Here is a 20,403-nt window from a genome sequence, read left to right as displayed (position 1 = left end):
TGGCATGGACAGGGCAGGATCTGGCCCAAAATTGTGCTGGGTGAGCCCCCAGCACGAGGAGCAGCAGTCCCTCTGCAACACCGGTAGTACCAAGGCAGCGTGGGCGCACTGGGGATGCAGGAGCAGGAGGAGGCTTTGCCACGGGGCCGGTGTGAGTGCTGCTGGCAGCTGGGGCACCTCGGAGCACGGGGACTTTGGGGAGCACCCCCAGCCCTCGCAGCCCCTCATTCGCATGCAGAGAGCACGAGGGGGAGGGAAGGGGTCCGGCCACTGGGGAGCGGAGACGGGCGGCTGTGCCGCAATGAAGTAATCCTCCCCCGGCACCCGGAGCATATAAAGCACCGCGGAGCACAAGTGCCTCTCTGTCCCCTCTCTTTCTTCTCGTTCCCTTTAATAATCTTGCTCTTTTGTCCCCATACGTTTGCTCTCGATGCCATTGCTCCCTCCTGCTCGGTAGCTCAGGACCCTCGGTGTTTGCCCACCGAGGTGCTCACGGTGCCACCTGTTTTCTCCCCTCTCTTTTCCAGGACACCTGATTTATTTATTTTCTTTTATTTATTTTTTTTTCCTTCTGGTTTAGGGTCTATTAAGTTTACTCCTTCTTCCCCTGCCCTGGGAGACCCGGTTAATGAGTAACCATAGCGTGCTTGGAGGCAGCTGTCTCAGACAAACTGACGGAGACTTTTTTGGAGCTGCATAAGGGAACGTTTGTTCTGCAGCTTCTCAATAGATCCTTGTGCAGGAGGCAAAAAGTGTGGGGAGAGAAAGAAAGAGACACTAAATCATTGGGCTCCTTGAAAATCTTGCTCAGTGTGTGTGTGGTTTTAGTCCTCTTTATAATAGATGTTAGATGAGTCACCTTCTCGAGTCTAAATCATGAATTTATCTTCGCAGCGGAGCGCTCCATGTGCTTTTAGCAGCGTTTCAGCTATAAAGTTCTTTTTAAGTAACTTCAGCATAAAACACACAGCCCATATATTCACCGGCATGGGGCTGGAGTCACATGAGGGTGGATTTTCTTCCTCCCAGTCCCCGCGCGGAGCAGATTTGGCACTCGGGGTTTGTAGTTTTACCTGTGCCCTTCCAGCGCCTTTGCCCCACGGAGACATTTGGGGCTTTATCACCCCCCCAAATCAGGCTGGGTCAGGGCGTTTTGTCCTCGCTGGGCTCCCCGGGTGGGAGGTCGAGGACCACGTGCGAGCGGGTCCTGCCTCTGCTGTGCCCCAGGGCTCCTGCGTGCCCCTGGCAATGGCACTGGGACCTCCTCGTGTCCCTGCTTTGCTGCTGTCACTGCACAGGCAGGTGACGGCCGTGTCCTTGGCCACGCAGCCACCAGGGCAGCGGCTTTCTCGTGCCCGCTGTGCCAGAAGGGTTGGAGAGGGTGGAGGGGGCACGAGCGCACAGCGAGGCGCAGGAGCACGGCACCGAATCGCCCCTGGGTGCCTTGAAACCCTCTCAGTGGTCCCTAAATTCTCTGGCTACGTGGATTTCCGTCAGCCCTTGAGGTTAACACGGGCAGCCGTGCACCTTGAAGGACCTGATTTGTGTTTGCTGGCCTGGGGGCAGCCACCCCACGGACCGGGGTCCCCAGACCACGAAATGCTGCCGGAGCCACGGCAAATCTCACTTGTCCTGTCAGTGGTGGAGCAGAGGGGAAGGAGCCTCTCCCAGGGTGATAAGAGAAGATAGGGGCCCCCCCTTGCAGCTGCTGCCAGGGACAGGCTCCCTGCACCCCCCTCCGAGGAGCTTTCCCATCTCGCTCGCTGTTTCCCCAGGCAGCTCTTCCAGGGAGGCAGCGATGCTCCGCTTGTGGTCCAGGCTGCCATCCAGAAACGGGGAGAAAACCAAAATATGTCACCATGTTTTTCCTCCCTTTTTACAAAACCTCATTTTTTTTTTTTTTTTTTTGAACTTTGGGATTAGTTCAAGGTTTGGGCAAAGATTCAGGTCATTTTTTGTTTTACCTGAGACGTGGCTCCCCGTTCCCTGGAGCAACAGCTCTTTATTGGCTCCTGCAGCCATTTGGCACTCTCAGCGAATGGAATAAAAAGCTTTTTGTTTCCGTATTTCACTACATTTATATATATTTAGCCGGTTTGGGGAGGGTATTTGGAGGTCAGAGGACTTTCAGAGGTTTCTGTGCTGACCAGGCCTGGAGAGCAGGCACCCTGCGGCAACTCATTCCCACCTCTCCCTTCCCATCTCTTTACCTCTCTCTCATTTTATCCATGCTGGTGCCCATCACAGAGCACAATTTATTTATTTTTTTTGGTGAGGATTTTTCACATCTCCTCCCCCAAATCCCTCCCCTCTCCACGTGCCCTTGCAGGGAGGATTTCCTCTGCGTAAAAGCTTTCACAAAGCTCTCGGAGGCAGCGTGGCCGGGGGCTGTGGAGCATTTTCACCCAGGCGTCGGACCAAGCTCCCCTGTCCTCCTCTCACCAGGTGCCCCAAAGCCCCTGCCCCCGCAGGATAAAGGATGCTTTCAGCTGCCCTAAATGGATCTGTCGGGAAACCGCCGATTTGCAGCGACTTGGAAACATCTGGTTGACATTCTTAAGTCTACAGGCTCTCGGGTAATTACCCTTATTACCTGATCGGCGTGCACTTTATCTTGCTTTATGGGCGACTCTGTTCCTGCTCCCTGCCCACGCCACCCACCGCCACCACCACTCTGCTAATTAAAGCTCGGTGCTCGCTCCCCCCCCTCTCGCTCTTTTCCCCTCCCCAGCTCAGCGGAGGCTGAGGAATGCGAGGCAGGAATGCTGTCCTCTCGCAAGGAGCCTCGGAGGGGAGGTGGCCGCCCCCCGAAAAACAATGTCTTTGTGTTTGCTGCAGTCACGCAAGGCCGTGCCCAAGTGTTGCAGGCTCCAGCCCCGGCTCGTGCTCGCGTGCTGGCTCACCTGGCAGCGGCACCGCGGAGTTCAGCAGCTTTGAAAACCTTTCGCGCTCACGTCATGCTCTTGCAAAACCGGGGCTGGGATCCTCCCGTAAATCAAAGGCCAGCTCCTGGCTGGGGGAACCGGGGCACCGGGGCATTTCTCACCCTCCTTTCCAGCAGCAGAAGCTGCTCTAGGGGCTTGTGGCTGTCCTTTAGGATGCCAGCGATGCCTCACGGGGCTGCGTCCTCTGCGCATGGCTCTGAGGGCTGTGGCGGTAGGGAAGGAAGCAAAGCTGCCCAGTGAAGTCACCAAAAGGGTGGTTTGCCTTGAGAAATGCGAGGCCATCCAAAAACTGTCTCTGTGCTGCCAAGAGCCATCCAAAAACTGTCTCTGTGCAGCCTGTCCGGCTGATATTGGCTCTGTAAAAACCCTGTTCCAGTTCTGTGGGGTCAGCAGGAGCCTTTCCATCTCCTTCAGGAGCTCTGGGTCTCATCCTTACCAGCACTCCCAGCCCATCCTCCCCAGCAGGACGTGTCTTCGCTACGGATCATCAGGGCTGGTTGTGGGTCCGTGTGTCCGTCTGTCCATCCACTCTCCAGCCCTTTATGCCCTGAGCTGCTTTTTGGGGCGAATTATCAGCGGGGACAGGTGAGTTACAGCATGGCCGGACCCTGCCTGCTGGAAAGAGCTCCCAAATCCTGTGCTTGGCTAAGAGCAGTGAGCTCTGGAGCCATCCCACCGCCAGGCAGACAACGCTTCGCCCGCTCGGCCCCGAATCTGCAGGGACTTGCCGAGGCGCAGCGCCGTGCTCGCCCACGGCACCGGGACCCGGAGCCGCTCCTCGGCACCGGCTGCACCCCACGAACGGGGCCAGAGAAGGGCTGGGGGACACAAGGGGACACGAGGGGGCTTGGGGACACTTGGGGACACTTGGGGGGGACGTGGGGGCTGCAGCAGAGCCACGCACAAGCCCTTTTCCCAGCGTTGTTGCAGCCGGGTGCTCACCAAACAGGTTTGAATTTGCAGAACAGGGGGGGATGAAAAAACAGCACAGCCCCCTCCACAGCACCAAAATAATATTTTTTCCCCCTTTTTAATATACCACAAACGATGACCTTTTCCCTCCTTCAGCGCGCAGCCAGCACAAGCACAACAATGGGACTTGTGCAGCCTTTTGGGCTGTGGTTTCTTCAAGAAATTCATCTGGCCTCGAAGCAATTTAGGGAAGGGAAGCATTTCCACTCCGGCTGAAAACCTGCCAGGAGGACTTTTTTTTTTTTTTTTTCCTCCCTTCTCTCGCCTTCCTTCTCCCGCAGCCCCCTTGTCCTAGAAAACTCCTGGGGTTTTCACTCCTGCGGGTGGGAGGAAAAATCCCAGTTTGGTGCAGGTGGGAAGGCGCCGGGATCCTGCAGCCAAATGGGGGATTTCTGAGCCAAATTGAACCCCCTGGGATGAGGAAAATGTGGGGTCACCCCCCCAGCACCTTCTGTACCCTTCACCCTAACCAAAACTCATCCGGCACCGGGCACGGAGGTGTTCGCCCTCCTGCTGCCACCTGCATGGGGTCTCCTTTGGGGCATTTTCCTGCACCCGACAAAATTGGGGCTGCGAAATGGGGCTGCAGGGAAGAGCCCAGGGAAGGACCCAGCCCTTGGGGACCTTCAGGTGACTTTGCCTGCGAGAAGGGGCCCTAAATGAGCCTGGATGTCACAGCGGCGCGGTTAATTGCCCCCTTCGTTCCGCGGGCGGGTTAATGATTAAGTCAAATTAATAATTGGGACAATAATTAAACGGAGCAATAACTTGGAGCAAAAACGGAGCAATAACGCTTGGGCTCAGTGCTAAGCCCCCGGGGGGGGGGTTACTCATTTACCCAGCGGGTTGGGGCCAAATCCTGCCCACGAGGGCTTGGATAACCTGGGGGGGGTCGGGCTGGATGCGACCCCCGGCACCCCCCAAAACCCTCAGGCTTTGGGGTCGGGACCCCAACACCCGTGCAGGACGGGCACCCCCCCGGTTCGGACAGACGGACAGACGGACGGACAGCCAGGGGGAGGGCCAGGGGGAGGGAGGGGGGCGGCTCCCAGCCCGGGGGGAGGAACTACAAGTCCCGTGGAGCCGCGCCGCCCGCTGCCGGACTTTATAAGGGGGGCAATGGCCCGGCCGCAGCAGTCGGAGCATCCCCGGGTCCCTGCTTGGTTTCCTTCCCCCCCCCCCCTCCAATATAACCCCAGAGCCCCCCCGCTATCGAGGGAGGTGGAAGCGGGACCCCCCGGGGGCTGTGGGTACGGATGAAGATGAGGATGATGAAGATGAGGATGGCGATGCCGGGAGGCTCGGCCCGCAGGAGGTAGGTTCGGCATGGGGGGGTCGGGGGGGGGGTCCGGTTGGGTATCGGCAGCCTCTCGGAGCACCCCCCAGGGGCCGTTATCGGGTGTGGGGGGGGCTGAGCCGGGCAGGGGGTCCCCCCCCTTGTGCCGGTCCCCCCCCAGCATCCCCCCATCGCCCCCTCCCCGCCCGCTGCTCCTCGGGGACGATCGCGGAGGATTTGGGGGGGGGAGGGAGGGGGTTGTGTTTTCTCGAAGAGAAGCCGTGCGGGTGGTGATTTTCCCGATTTTATTTATTTTTTTGATGATTTTTTTCCCCCTTCTCCTCTCCTTGGAAACCCTCCTTAGAAAGGCTCCCGGCGGCTCCGCGCCCTGGGCGCGCTGCGGGCAGGTGCCTGGAGGTGTAAAAGGGGGGGGGGCGTCCTGGGGGCGCACAGCCCCTTCCCCAGCCCTAGCGGGGGTCCCTGGGGGTCTCCCCAGCCTCTGGAGCTGCCTGCCCTGAGCGGGGAACACTTGACTGGGGGGTGGTGATGTGAGATACGTGTGATGCACAACAGCACTTTGGTGAAAACACTGGAAAAAATATGAAAAAAAAAAAAAAAAAAAAACACATAATAATTTTGCTTGCTACAACAAAAAGACCCCACTAGGTGAGACAGAAATCGGTGCTGTCTGCTCCTGGGGACCCGGCACGGGGAGGACAGCGCTGCCCTGAGGAGGGATGCTCCTTTTGGGGAAGGATGTTTGAGGTTTGGTATAACCGGGAGGTGCTTTTGGTGCCCAGATGTTTTTGGGGTTGCTCGCTGCCGGCTTGGAGCGCGCTCCCTGAGAAGGGTTTGGAGAGCAGAGGGGCTGCCCGGCTCCCTTGCTAATTGAGACATCTTTTAATAAGCACGGTCACAGCTGGGGGGGATGAAAGCAGGGGGAGAGGGCTGTGGGTGGTGGCTCAGGACTTGGGAAGGAGGGAGCTGTGCCTCTGGGGGCAATTCCCAGGGGAAATTAACTCCCAGAGGCTGAAAAACCATCTGGGGACCCCTTCCTCCCCAAATTAATTGCCTGCTGCCAGGCAGGTGATGTTTCGGGGTGATGTTTTGGGGCTATCAGTGTTCTCAGTTCCCTCAAAAATAAGGGATGGGTGGGAAAAACCTTCACCTGTTTCCCCTGTTCACCTCAACCCCCCCGCAGCTGTGGGGTCCCACCTGTGCTGACCGGGCAGAGCTGTGGGGTGAGGGGGGTGTTGCAACACTTGTGCTCTCCTCTTTCAAAGGGTTTGCTGCAAAAAGAGCTGAAACTGCTTGGTTTTGCCCTTCACTTAAAGGCAGTTGTGTAAAACAGGAGGCAGCCTGAGATGTGGCACCCCCAAATTTAATTTGGGGTGTTGGAGGCAGCCTTTTGTGGGGCGCTCCCGGCTGGCGGTGAGGCTGAGCTCCTCTGGCGGGGGCTCTGCAGCCCCCCGGTGATGGGGAGATGGATTTCTGCTGGGCTGAGGGTGTGGAACCGAAAGTGCAAAGGCACTTTGCGAGCCTAACAGCCGCGGAGAGGAGTACAATCCCCTCCTTTCACGGGCAGGAGGAAGTGAACTCTGTTATCTCCAGCAGCATTCCTCTCCTGGTGTCTCCTGGGCGTTTGGTCTCTGCACGGCACCAGCTCGCTGGGGGGCACGGGGAAGCCCCCAGCTTTTGGGATGGGGTCTGTGTCCTCCTGTTTCTCTGCAGGGCTCAGGTGCTGGGATGCTGGTGTCACTGGTGGCCACCTCTGAGCCTCCAGTAAATGGGTGCTGGTGGGTCTGGCACGGCTCTCCCTGCCTGCAGCGATGGGGATGTGGGAGAGGTGACCTAATGATCCGACCACAAATCTTCTGGGCTTTGCCAGGACCTAATTCCTAGCCCCCAGGCTCACCCAACCAGCTGGGGCTGCCCCCAGTGCAGGACCCCGTGTGGGAGCTGTGGGGTGGGGAAGGTGGAATCGCTCCTTAGGGGCTGGGAGAGGAGGGATGCCCTGGGACAGGGAGGGCTGGCGGTCACAGGCATGGCAGTGGGCATCACAAACTGTTAGAAAACAGCTCTAAATTCAGCTGCGTGCTGTGGGGTTTTTAGGGGTAGTCCCTGAAATGCTTGGGTACCCATCTCATCTGTATGTGCCCGACTTGGGGCTCAGCGCGCTGCAGAACTGGGACTGGGGGGTGCTGTGGACTGGTGCTGGGTCCTGAGCCTTTCTGAAGCCAAAGCTGCTGTCTGCTGTGAAGTGCAGCTGGGAAACCTGGAAGCCTGGGCTCAGACCTGCCTCCTCTGCGGGCTGGACCCTGGTGTGCATTCCTCCTGTGCCTGGCTTCAAATCTATTTAGTGCAGCAGCATCGCTTCTCCTTGGAGATGGGGCTTCTCCAGCAGCGGCTGGTTTATCTGGCCTGCGGAGGGTTTTAGACTCCAGCTTTTCTGTCCAGGGGTTCTTCTGTAACGGGAATGATGAGAGCCTTAAATTTTAGGAGATCAAATGTCTTTGGCCACAAGGGCTCCCCCTCCCTCCAGCTCCCGTCGCCCCAGACAATGTGGGGATAATGCCAGCGGCACAATGCAGCTTGCTGTGGTTTTTTTTTTTTTGTTTGTTTGAACTCTGAACAGGAGGGAGAAGCAACAAAAGAGAGGGCAAGAAAAGCACAAGGTTTTGCCAGTTACCGAGGCCGGCCAGAAAGTTATAACTGCCTCACAAAGGGCAGCCTTGTTCGGGACAGCTTATTTCATCAGAAAGATGTATTTAAAAAAAAAAAAAAGTAACGAAGGGGCAAATGGCAGCATAAAGCCCCCCGTGATGGTGTAAACACGGTGTGAAAACACTTTTATGATGTCCTGTAGCTCCCTAATAAATTCTGCTCGGTTTTGATGAAAACTCTTAACAGGAGATGAGGGTTTACAGCGCGGTGCCTTATTAGTCCCTGGGGACAGAGCCTGGCTTCGTGTCCTGCTCCGTAGCCTGGTTTCGGAGCTGCAGGGTTCTCCTGTCTTCCTTTTGGGTTTTTTCCCCCCTGTGGCAGCAGCTGAATTGCAGGCAGAGCTGCCTGCAAGAGGAAAAGGGGCTGGGATGGATGGGGCTGGGGTGGTTCTTGCTCCTGGGTTATCCACAAGTGGCTTCTCCCAGGCAGAGCTGATGGTGAGGACCCCAGCCCTGGCTGCACCCATGCCAGGGAGGTAACGCTTCTCCTGCAGTTGGCTGGCCCTGGCTGCCAAGCCACAGATGATTTTTGGAGGGCTAAAACCTAAGCCTTTAAATAAATCTCTTGGATCCCTGGGTGGCTGTGCAGCTTTCCTGCAAAAATGAAGCCTGGAATGGGTTTCAGATCAGGAGCAAATGTTACCTAGCCAGGCTTCCTCCTGCAGTTTTTTTTTTTTATTTTCCCAGCTCTTCTCCCTGGAAGGGGATGGGAGCTGTGTCTGGTACAGCTGCAACACCCGTGGTATCACAGAGGGAGCGCACAGCAGTGGCTCTGTTCCCACTGCACTCCAAGACAACCCCTAAGGCAACACAAATGCGTCCTCAGGGCCAAAAGGTGGCTGCATGGTGCACGTTGGTGTCTGAGGGCTTTGGTCCAGCTTTGCAGTGCTGCTGTGAATGGTTTGAATGCGTCGGGTCAGGAGGAGGCTGCTCTGGGGTGGCAGCATCCCTTCCTTCCCCGGGTGGCACCGGAGTCCCCTTCAGGTCTCCCAGCTGAAGCTGAGTGGGTCTCAATTCTGGAAACCTTTTCCTAAGCTGATGGGGGAAAAGTCACTTGTGCGTGGGCTCATGCCAGGAGGTGCAGGGACCTCTCCTTTAGGATCTGTGGGTTTAGGATTGTGTGTTTTTTTTGGCAGGTGGCACCCCACTGCTCACCTCTGGGTAGGTGGCACTGCTGGGGAGGAACCCGCTGCCAGCGGCTGGGACCTGGGGTGCCAGTGACACCAAGAGGCCACCGGGCTCGTTCCTTGGCAGCGTGGCCAAATGTCTGCCTCTGATACAATGGGTCTGGAAGTAAGCTCCAGGAATTAAAGCTGGTAGCTGCTTTTTTGGTGCTTCTGAGACAAGAAAAACCCTGCTCGGCTCTCGCTGGGTGTCCCAGGTGGGACCTGTGGCCGAGTGCTGCCACCTCCACCGAAAGCAGCCTTGGAGGGTGGCCTCTGCCTGCTGTGTGGGGCTGTGGTTGCTGCTGTGAGATGCCAGGGGTGCTGCAATGCTCAGCAATGTACATGAGCATCCTGCCCAGCTGTGCTTCGGGGGAGACTTGGTCACCAGCAGAAATGGGGTAGAAAGAGCTGGAATCGGTCACTGAAAGCGTTTGGGGTCGCTTGGTGCCAAGCTGCAGCTCCCCAGCAGCATTTGCTGGCAGCACAGTGGTGTCCTGCTCCTGGCCCCTGGCTTGGGGTCACATCTCTGGGGTCGGGGTGGTGGCAGTGGCACTGCCTCCTGGGTGTCCCCGTGTCACAGGGGGAGGGGGGCTGGCCAGCCGGGCAGCCTGGATGGGGAATAATGCCCCCCTTCTTACAGCTTCTTCAATTGTTCCTGAAAATCCTTTTTAAAAGGGAGGAGAGTTCCTTCCTTCCTTTCAGCTCCCGGTATCTTTAAGAATTCGCTCTATTGTGGCCCAGGACAGAGACCCTTCTATGAGGGCTCCATAGGCCCCCTCCCCGCGCCCCCCCCGCCCCATCCCAACAAGCCCCCATTCTCCTCTGAAGAGGGTCCCTCTGTCTAACGCCAAGTAACTCTTAAGGGTAGCATTTATCCCCGGGCACTCAGCTCACAAAGAGTGCCGGAGTGTCAAATAAACTCACTCCAGCCTGCAAAGAGAAGAGGAAGAAAACACAAAACCCCCTTTATTTCCACCCCTGCGGGGGAAACAAATACGGACTTTGTGCCGGCGAGCAGCAGCGCCCTAAACGGAGCGGGGCTGACGCGTCCCTAATGGGGCTGTGAGCGCGCAGGCGGCGCTGGGCGAGCCTGGACCTGGTGCACGAGCTGTAAATCAGAATATATCCTAAAGAGCATTCCCCATCCTGCGTGCCTGCTGGTCACTGGGATGGTGTTTTGGTGGTTTTTTTTTTGGTTCCCTTTTTGGAGAGGTGAGGCGCAGCGGGGGGCTGTGCTCAGCCACCTCCTGCTTTCCAAGGGCTCCTGGTTTCCAGCTGACCTTCAGGAGAGCTCAGCACAGCTGCTGCGGGCTGGTTCCCGGCTGCAGGTGCTTATTTAATTTAATTAGGAAATCCTTGCAGCACTGGAGGATTCGTCTCCCTGCCCTGCTGTGCCATGGAGATGGGGTGCCCTGCGAGGAAGCGATGTCCCCTCCTGCGTGTGGATTTCGGCTGAAGGTCAAACCAGCATGGCTACTGGGAGAACTGGGACAGGAAAATGAGCTGAGAATCGTCTGATGGAGCTGCTCTCCACCACGGGAACTCCTGTGCTGTGCCCCTCTGAACACTGAATTTGGGAATATTTCGGCTGTGCGTGGGATGTGCTCGGTGCCCCCCTGCTCCTGCAGCTGGCAGCACGCCTGGAGGACAAGGTGCAGGCTGGCTGAGCCGTTCCCTTGTCCTGACACTTGTTTCTCTGCACGTTTTGGCACCTTTCTGCTGCTGAAAGGGGCAGATGCAATAGCTGCTGGAGTGTCTTCGTGCCTAGAAGTGAGAAGGAGCAATCAGCCTGAACACGTGCAGGCTTGGGACTTCTCCTCAGCCAAGCAGACAGTCCTGAGCAGGAGGATTTGCCCTGGGATGTTTCTCTTTGGGATCTCAAGAGTCTGGAGCCCTCGTGGACTGTGGAGGGGTTTGGATGCTCCCTTCTGCCTCCGTCTGGGAGCGAGCCTTGCTGCCTGAAGGCCACGGACACCTGCTTCTCCCCAAATCTGGTGGATTATTGCTCTTGGCATCGTCCTGCTGGTGCAGCGGTTTTTGTGGATCTCGTGGAGCTGCTTTTCTTGCATGAAACTGCCCAGATGTGGGGAAGCAGCAGCTCCAGCCCAGGGCTCAGAGCCCCCTCTCTTTTTTTTTGGGCTGCTTCCTTCAACACCGTGGCTCTTTGGAGGAGGATGGAGTCCGTGCACCTGTGTAGGACAAGTCCCGCTGGTCTTAGGTGAGTGAAGAATACCTGCTTTTCTTTATTTCTTTTTTAAGGGGGAAAAAAGCCTTCCTGTGGAGCTAAAGCTGGCTTCTTTAAGGTGTGTTTTTCCCCACATTTGGGAAAATGCCAAATCCAGTTACCTGCTGCTTGAGGGTAAACAGGGGAGGAGGTAGGGGATAGCTCTGGAAGCTTGATTTGGCTTTTCCCTCCTATTTCAATCAAGCCACCAATTTTTAGCCCCATCTAAAGCCTGAAATCTCATCCCAAATGAGAGCTTTCTCCCTGGAGTTACTGATGGACAAGGGAGTTGAAGTGGGGCAGCCCACAAGCAGGTTTTTCTTTCTTTCCTTCCCCAGAGCGGAGGCACCCCGCTGCTTTTCTGCACTTTAAAGCCTGTTGAAGCCACCGGTGCTGGGCCATGCAGGGGAGCTGCCGTTTGTGAGGCTTACTGGGAACAATGTGCAGCCTGTCTCAGGGGTACTGGGGGGGATCCCGGTCCTGAGCTGGTGCAGGGGATGAGCTGGAAGTGGCCACGCTCCCTCTGGAGTGGAGCTGTGAGCCTCCCTGAAACCAAAAATGCTGGGGAAGGCAGGGGACTGCTGGAAAATGATGCCAGGGCTTTGGTTTTTGGAGAGGGGGGGGCTTGCATCTGCACTGATGCTGTGGGCACACCTCTCAGCATCATGCCCAGGGGCTCTGTGGAGTAGCTGTGGCTCTGTGTTAGCCTGGGAGGATGAAGAATAAGGGTGGTCATTTCTCTCTTGGGTGGAGAATGAACTGGGGAAGAGGGAGGTTGTCCTGTCCTGGGGGGCACTGCGGGTGCAGTTTGGTGTTTTCTTGGGGGTCTGCGCCCCAAAGCACCTCTCCCTCTGGTGTTATCCTGGAGGGATGGCTCCAGCCTCAGGGTCCGCTGATTTCTGGGGCACAGAGCAGAAATGGCTTTCTTAGGGTGACTTTCTTGGAGATTTGCTGTGTTTCACCCTGCATGGACTGCGTTCTGGTGTGTTTTCCTGGAGGGGGGGGTTGGCCTGGGGTACTGAGGCTGAGAAATGTGATGAACAGAAGGGAAATGCCTGCTGTGGAGGACTTTTAAAGCAGACTTCTAAAGCACACTTCTGTTTTGGGCTAGGGCTCCTGTGTTCCTGCTTGCTGGTGTTTGATCAGCCCCAAAAGAGCCCGGTGGGGGCTGGCAGGGCTGTGGGGTCTGTGCTGGGCTCCGTTCAGGGGCGGTGTGGCTGTGGCTGTGTCCTGCAGCACCCTAGCAGGGTGGTTAAAAGGAGCAGCGGAGGTGTAAAGGTGCTGATCTTCCCTCTTGCTGAGTGGGAACCCCAGAGGATGTGCTTGAGCCTTCCCCAGAGACGGCTCTGCCAGCTGGGTGCTTGTCAGGATGGATGGAGAAGGAAAACGCACACTGGAGAGGAGGCAGGTGGCTGATTTGTTTAGCACTGCGAACTCCCAGCTAGCTGAACGGGGCTGGGCTGTTCAAATCAATTTCCCTTGGGCCTGAGTGGAGCTGTTACACGTCTCAGCCTCTCCGCAGGCCCTTGGGACTGTGAGTTTTCCCTTGTTGAGCATCTGAAAGTACCAAGCTCTTGCTTGCATCCCTGCTTTGGAAGCACGGGGAGGAGGGACGAGCACGCACGCCCTCTTGCTGGTAGTGCTGAGCTCCCTGGGCTAAGGTGAGGTGGAGATTTCCACCCCAAACCAGCACAAAGCAGCTCGGTGCTTCGCCTTGCTGTGGCATCTTCCTCTGTTTGAGGGATGAATGTGAATGAGTGCCTGGGCTGTCAGCTCGGTGGCTCTCCTCAGTGCACAGTGACTGCACAGAGTCCTGCTGGCTCTGCTGGGACTGTGGCTGCCCTGGGGAGCTGTCACCATCCTGGGAGGCCGCTGGTGATGTCCTCATGGCTCTCATGGTGGTATCTGGCCCTGTTTGGCTCTGCACATTCTGGATCCCCTAGGACAGACGGGAATCCTACTCCAGCGATCCCTTCCTCCAGCTCCAAGCAGCACAAACCCTTTAACGTGACCTAAATCACAACACCCCACCACGCACACTGACCCGTGGCCTGTCCCTTGGTGGCGGGGGGACACTTCCTCACCTTTCTCAAGCTCCGGGGCCAGCACATCCCGGGACAAGCGGGCTCCGGACCCGTCCCGTGGCGCTGCGCTCGGGTGCGCGCTGCCGCCTGCCGGTAGCGGAGCGCAGGGCAGGGACCCCCCGAGCATCCCCCCCCCGCACGGGGCTCGGAAACCTCAGTCCCAGACTCGGAAAGGGGCAGATTCTGCAGCTCCCCCCCCGGCTGTGGGGCTCCCAGGGTGGGCTGTAGGACAGCAGCACTCTCACTGTGCCCCCCCTTTGGGTTCTGCTGCTGTGGGTGGTGCGGTGCTGGGGGGTCGGAGGAGAAAGGGGAGAGGGAATGAGTGGGGTGTGGGCCTGGGGTTGTTATCTGAGGTGGGTTATGTGGGGTTTTCAGTAGGTTTGGTCCATTTTAGGCACTTCAGAGGGTGGGAGAAACGAGAAGGTGACCACAGTATGCTCACCCTGGTCAAACGTGATCATGTTAAGGGAACAACAGCACGGATTTAGTTTCATCCAGCAGCTTTCTAAGGTGAATCTCTGCTTGAAACAAACAAAAAGCCCCCAAAGAAATAAACCCGAATATCAAACAAAATACCCATAGCAAACAAACCAAACCACAAAAAAACTCCAAGGCAAAAAAAAGCGTACAAAACCCATGCAAACAAAACTGAGGTTAGGAGAAAGTGTGAGCAAGGCTTCTTGTGTCTGATGCTTAGTGATGCTTGACTGGGAGGTGGGAGAACATCTCCCCGTGTTCCCCTTCCTGCAATCTCTCCTTCTGCCTCGGGAGGTTGGTTTGGCTCTGCTGGGGCAGGGCTGTTTGCTGGGCCCCAAGAGCTGCAGGTGCTGAATGCCCAAACTCGGGGAGGGCTGCACACAGACAGCCCCAGCTGGGATCACCCTGGGTGGCTGCAGAACGTCTTTGGGGCAGTCCTGGTCCTTCCCTCTTCTGCTTTTCCCCCCCTCCTATAAATATCTGCAGTAACTCGGGGGGTTTGGTCTGGGGGAGAGGGCATTTTCTGCCCGGAGGGGCTCCCCGCACCCCTGGTGCATATTCGAGGGGTGATTTTATTGCCCCAGCTCCTCCCGGATGCTCAGAGCAAGAAGCAGGGCCGACTGTAAGACGTGGGGGGGTTATTAGGGCAGGAAAAACGACACCCCCAACCCCTACCAGGAGCCACCTCTGCTCCCTACCCCGTGCGCCCTCGTTCCCTTGTGCGCCCCCGGGGGCGCGCAGCATCCCCGGGCCGGGGGGTGTCGGGGCTGCTCCAGCCAGGGACGGGGCCGGCCCGGGGGGGTCTCAGCGAGGTGCCCCCCACCCCTGCCGTGCCCGGAGCGCAGCAGGAGGGCGGCGCTGCCGCTGGGTGGCACTGTGGCTCCGCCGCTGGGAGCGAGGCTGCCCCGGGAGCCTGGTTTGGGGTGGAAAAGGTTTTTTTTTATTTTTTTTATTTTTTTTCGAGGCAGGGCATAAGGGAAAAGGGACTGCGGGCCGGGAGCATCCTCCTTGCACTGTGCTGCAGGGTGTGATGGGTGGTGGGCAGCTGCTGGGAGTGCACAGTGGTGCTTGGAGACCCAAAGTAAATCTTTCAAGAGTGTTTCTCCAGTGACTGTGGGTGCCCAAATGGGGCTCTGCAGGGCCATGTAGGGACCCCTGTGCCTCATTGCCTCAAGCTCTGTGGGCAACCAGCAGTTCCTAACCTCAGGGATGCTTGTTCATGTCCAGTACACGGAGAGCAGGGTGTCAGGGCAATGAGGGACGAGGCTGGGGAGCAAAAAATTCTGGGGCTGTGAGCGTGACCCTGTGAATCTGGCTTTAGTCAAAACCTCTTGGCACATCCAGCTTAACAGGTTTCTTGTCTGAAAAGCTTCAGATCCCTGAGTGAGACCTGGAAAAGTGGGTGCCGAGGGCAGGGCTGGTCCTGAGGACACCTCGCTTGGTAACTTGGGATTTTCCCCGGGGCATGGCCCTGGGAATTGGGTCAGGGCATCAGGGCAGGAGGGCACCGGGAGAGCAAGCGGCTGTTGCTTGGGTAATGAGCAAATTTGGGGTATGATGCGGAGGCATCGGCCACCCCAACCTGGTTTGACCATGCCACGTGCACAGCATCCCTGGAGCTGCCCTGCTGACCCAGGGATGGCCTGATTTACTGCATCCCCCAGAGAAAACCCACTGGGAAGGTTCCTGCTCTGCCTCTCCCCTCCTCATCTTCCCTCCCCTGCCTTCTCCAGCTCCCCAGGAAAAGAGGGGTGGGGAGCCCTGCCTGGCCCTGCGCTTCCACATCGTGCTGTCTGGAAGCGGGTGAGTTATTGCTGGACAAACCCGCACATTTTGGCTCTGGAAAAGCACTTCCAGAGCAGCTACAGACTGCTGGGTGGGCACCATTCACACTGAAAGGTTTTGCTGTTGGGGCTGCCTCCTCCACAGCCAGAGCCAACCTCAAATTCCAGCGGTGCCACCGGCCCCAGGGCTGGGTTTCCATGGCGAGCGCGCTTTGGTGCTGCACCCAACTTCCCAAAAGCTCTGGGCTTTTTGTGCCCCGGGTTTCACAGCTTGCCTGTGGTGCTGTGATGCTCAGCAGTCCCCTGGCCGCCGAGCAGAGGCTTTCAAGGCCCCTGACAGCCGATGCCCCCGGGGACAGGCTCACGAGCTTTGTTCTCACGCTGCCGTGGGCTCCAGCACCCCTCTGCCTCTGGGTGAGGAAGGCACGAGGCCAGGCTGTGGCTCTGTCCTGGGACCTGCTTTTCCTCAAGGCAGGACCTGCCTCTGCCCACCACGCCGTGCTCCTTCCCTGCACGCCTCGTGCCTTCTGCTTGCTGTTACAAACCGCGATAAACCCGCTTTAATTTGCCCAGATGCGAGCTCAAACCCTCCTGATGTGGCTTTCTTGAGACCTAAATGAAGTGGTTGTGTGGGCACCCTGCAGCGGCTGAGCTGGAAGCTGTGTCCTGGGGTAAATCCGTCCTGGCACCCTCCTGGCCTTGCTCTGCGCCTCTTTGCAACCTTTATCTCGGCTCTCTGTGCCTTCCCTCGCATGCCTTTATAATGCAGAGGGGGTTTGGGGTGTATATATTTGCCCTTCCTCGGGGTGCATCTGCCCAGGGCATCTCCTCGGGACTGCGCTGCGCCCTCGGCCCCCGGGATGCTCTTTTCATTGATATTTTCCGGGAGCAAAATTGCCTGCTTTGTGCCCGCCGTCCCTTTCTTTCCCCACGCAGAAGGGGAGGGAGAAAATGACTAAAATATTTGCCCGTAACAAAAGGCGGAGGGCGAATCTAGATCGGCCATTCCGATCCGTTTAAGGCGAAATCTCCAGGGTTTTCAGCGGAGAAATTAAAGCACTGAAGCTTTCTCTTTTCTTCAGAAGAACAAACAGGAGCGGTTACCACTTCCTCTAGCTCATAAACAAAACCAGCCCGACGTCTCCAGGAGAAACCCTGCCAAGAGACTTTCCTTCCTAATTGTTTGGTATTTTTTCAGTTCTGATTAGTATTCGTGAGTGCCTGGCACACAAGCGGGAAGTTTCAGCAGCGGGCTGCAGAGCGTGCTCCAAGCAGATCCTGCTCTCCTTTTCCATCCTGTGCCCTTGCCCTCTCCCTCCCTCTGTTCTTTCTGCTTTGTTTTCCTTCATCATGCCGTGCCTGGCTTCTTCCAGGGGTTTTGTTGCTGTCGTCTTTTGGCCACCAAGCTCTGTGGCTCGCTGTCCCTTTTGAAGCTTTGCTGGATTTGCAGGAACGGCACCAGGGCTCTGCAGGTCCTTTTATTGACCTCGTCTTCTGCAGGTCCTTTGCTTTACTTTCAGGCTTTTCTCTGCTCCTGGGCAGGTTGGGGTTTGGACCAAATTTTGGTAAATGCCAAAACCAAAATAAAACAAATATAAAACTAAAGGGTGTTGGGCTGGTGTCTGAGCTGGAGCCTGGGGCTGCTGCTGCAGAGCTGGACTCGCCTGCATGCAGCAAGCCCTTTATCTGTCCCACCATCCTCTAAATTTTAGGTAAAAATCCTTTTTGTGGAGGGGCAGAAAGCTCCAGCTTGCCTCAGATCACCCTGAGGTGTCCAACTTAGCTGCTCCCCGTGCCATGGACATTAGGAAAATGCGAGATGGTCCCAGAGGAGCAGGGAGAAGCAACGTGGGTTTTACCCCCAGCATCTTCCCCATCCCCATCTGGGCTGTGCCTGCTGCAAATGCCCCTGTCTGGGGGAGGGCGACCTGCTGCCCCGCTCCTGCTTCTCCGAGTTATTTATTGTGCAGAGCGGAGCTTTCCCACATCGCTGCTTTGTGCCTGGGTCTTAATGTGTAACATTGTCCCGAGCCCTGTTCTTGCATCATGTGCTAGAGATTAGGAAATCAGTAGCAATAATAAATAGCGCTGAATGAGTGGGTGTGGGCAGGAGGGGAGGCAGAAGAAGTGATTTAAAGGGCAAGGAAAATTCGGCGCGCTCCCCAGATGCTAAAGGACGAGCTGGGCTTTCAGGATATCTTTCTGTAGGAGATAAAATAACTCATTTTGTGGATGTGGCTGGGAAAGTTCAGCTGTGGGGCTGCTATGTGCAGAGGGGTGCTGCTCCCCTGATTGCCCCCCTTGCAGGGGATGCTTTGGGGTGTGCCGATGGGAACCTCGTGGTGCCGGGGTCCCCGTTACCCCGTGCCTGCTTTGGGACCTGCTCTGGTGGGTGCCCCGTGTGTGCTCTGGGCTCTGGGAATACGCCGCCTCGACTCTGTGAGTCAGCCTGAGTTTCTTAATCGTAAAAACAACCTCGTGCTGTGCTTTTCTCACGCTTTCTGTGTCATGGTTTCAGAGTTTTGTAAAGCCCTGGCAGCCTGGTAACCCCTCTGGGCAGGCAGGTACGGCGGCGGCTGGCTCTGTTTTGTTCTTCAAGAGAGGAAACGGAGGCTCTGCAGGATGAAGCAACTTATCCAAAGCCATGGAGGGAACCAGGAGCAGAGCACAAAGTCCCAGGGAGCACAAAAACCCACTTGGGGGGTGCCCAACAGGACCCCGGGGCTTTATCAGCTGGGGGGAGCGGCGCGGCTGCTCCGTGCCCACGTGCTGGCGGGGCGGTTTGCTCCCTGGGTTCCCACCTGGGGATGGAAACAGTGGGAGTTGGAGGTTGGGCCTTTATTTCCCATGGCAAATAGAGAAGGAAAAGATAAAAATGCAAAACTTCTGCAGCAGCTGCAGGCTTCTCGGGTAGCTGCCCCCTCCGAGGTCTGGCCGGGCGCCCGAGCCGACTGCGCTGCTCCTCCTGCACCGTGGCCAGGACGGGCAGAGCCCTGACCCTGCTCTCGGTGCCTGCAGGTGTCTCTGGATGTGATTTTCCCCTTCTCAAGAGCTGGGAACCCTGTGTTTGCTCAGGCAGAGGATGCCAAGGAAGCAGCAGGGGAGCAGCTGCTCGTGCAGCAGTCCCAGAGCTCTGGGTGCTGCAGGGCTCGTCTCCAAACCTGCGGCTCCAAACCTGGGTTAACACGGTGCTGTGGGGCAGGAAGGCGTTAGCCCCTTTTTACAGAAGGGAAAGGCAGCTAGTGCAGCACAGGGATTAGAGGTGGGATTTCCTAAAGCCTCCTGGTTAAGAAGCCTGGGACTCGCAAGTCACAGAAGTTGCTCAAGAGCCCCCGTGTAAAACTTGTGGCTGCAACACATCGGGTTTGAGTCTTAGGACAATCCAGAACATCCAGGCTCCTCAGGAGAACAGAAAAGCACCACAATGACTACAAATCCGTTAAGACATTTCCTTTCAGAGCATCCCTTTCTCCTCCCTGACCTCCACCTGGCGAGGCTTTGTCCTTTTTCCTCCTTCCCTGGTGTTTGCCTGGGGGCTGAGCTGAGGAGAGGTGCACTGGGGGTGAGAAGCAAATGCCTGAAAATGCTTGGGCAGTTTCAGGGGGGGCTGAAAATGCTCAGCTCATCGCTGCTGAGGCAGATCTGGCTTTTTTTTTGTGTGTGGCCTCATGCTGGGCCTGGCTGAGGGGAAGCAGCTGGTGCTGGCAGCAGGGGAACCGAATATCTGGCGAGTAACTGCGGGCTATGGGGTGAAACCAAAGCACAGCACGCAGGCAGGAGGGTGCTGAGCAGCAGCATTGCAGGGGCATCTCCCAGCCCCAGACACGCTCAGGGTGTCCCTGTAAGGGCTGTGTTTTGTTTCCATGTTTTTTGGCAGACGAGGGATGCTGTGATGTCAGTACAGGTGGAGCGAGCTCGGCGCTGACCTCCCCTTCTTGGCCCGCGCTCATCCGGATGCTCGTAAAATAAAACCTGCTCTCTGCAGCTCCCCAAACCTGTCCCAGGAGGTTTTGGCTGCTTCTGGGAGGTGTGAGCGTTAGCAAGGCGACAGGGCGTGGTGGCTGGGGGGCTTCCCCCCCTCCTGCTGCAGCCCTGCCCCGGGGGCTCAGCACCATCCGTAGGGCGCAGGAAGGAGCAGAGCCTCCCGCTGCTCCCCTGCAACCCGAAATGTGGGCAGAGCTGCTTCTATAATGCATCTAACCTTGATCTTAAAGCGTGTTGGGGCCTGCCGAGAGCATCCTAACAGGGGTGGTGGAGGAGGCTGCGTGGGTCTCTGCATCATCCTGAGCCTGGCCAGGGTGGGACCTGGGACGGAGCACCCGGATTTCACCAGGAGGTCCCCTCGGAGCGGGATCCTGCTGTGGGTTCCTCCCCTGGACGTGGTCCTCCAGCTCTCTTTGGGGTCTCCATGACCTGACCAGGGCTGCTTGGCCTCTCTGGGGGTGAGGAGAGGGCAGTGCCACCGGGATCCTTGAGTTTCCCCGTGCTTTAGGGTCTCCCTTCAGACCCGGCTGTGGGAGCCCTGGCTCATAACGAGCAGCGTTGGCAGGGGATTAATGGGTAATGGGTCGCTGGCGGCGGGTTATAAACAACCTGCCGGGCTCTTTAACACCTTCAGCTGATGTCTGTGCTCGCTGCCCTTCACAGCACATTCCTGTCTGTCTGATGCAAACTCATCGCTGCCTCTCCTAATCGCTTGGGTGAGCCGGGGCTGCCAAATTCCCCTGGGGACCCCATGAGGGCTGGTAGTGG

General features: G+C 57.3%; 2 long non-coding RNA genes across 5 annotated transcripts in view; both read left to right on the top strand.

The window, feature by feature from the left end:
* Positions 1-5,037: 5,037 nt before the first annotated feature.
* Positions 5,038-20,403, top strand: part of LOC116496426 — a 175,116-nt gene continuing 159,750 nt past the window's right edge. For all 4 annotated transcript variants that reach the window (XR_004254019.1, XR_004254017.1, XR_004254016.1 and 1 more), the window contains exon 1: positions 5,038-5,232. This is a non-coding gene — a long non-coding RNA (uncharacterized LOC116496426). The remainder of the gene's footprint in view (positions 5,233-20,403) is intronic.
* The window catches only part of LOC116496427, a 37,834-nt gene continuing 28,647 nt past the window's right edge, over positions 11,217-20,403 (top strand). The window contains exon 1 of the long non-coding RNA XR_004254020.1: positions 11,217-11,300. This is a non-coding gene — a long non-coding RNA (uncharacterized LOC116496427). The remainder of the gene's footprint in view (positions 11,301-20,403) is intronic.

Source organism: Aythya fuligula, chromosome 18 (assembly GCF_009819795.1).
Source record: "Aythya fuligula isolate bAytFul2 chromosome 18, bAytFul2.pri, whole genome shotgun sequence".
Taxonomy (NCBI): Eukaryota; Metazoa; Chordata; class Aves; order Anseriformes; family Anatidae; genus Aythya; species Aythya fuligula.
Note: the sequence above shows the minus strand (reverse complement) of the source record. Positions and strands in the feature narration are given on the sequence as shown.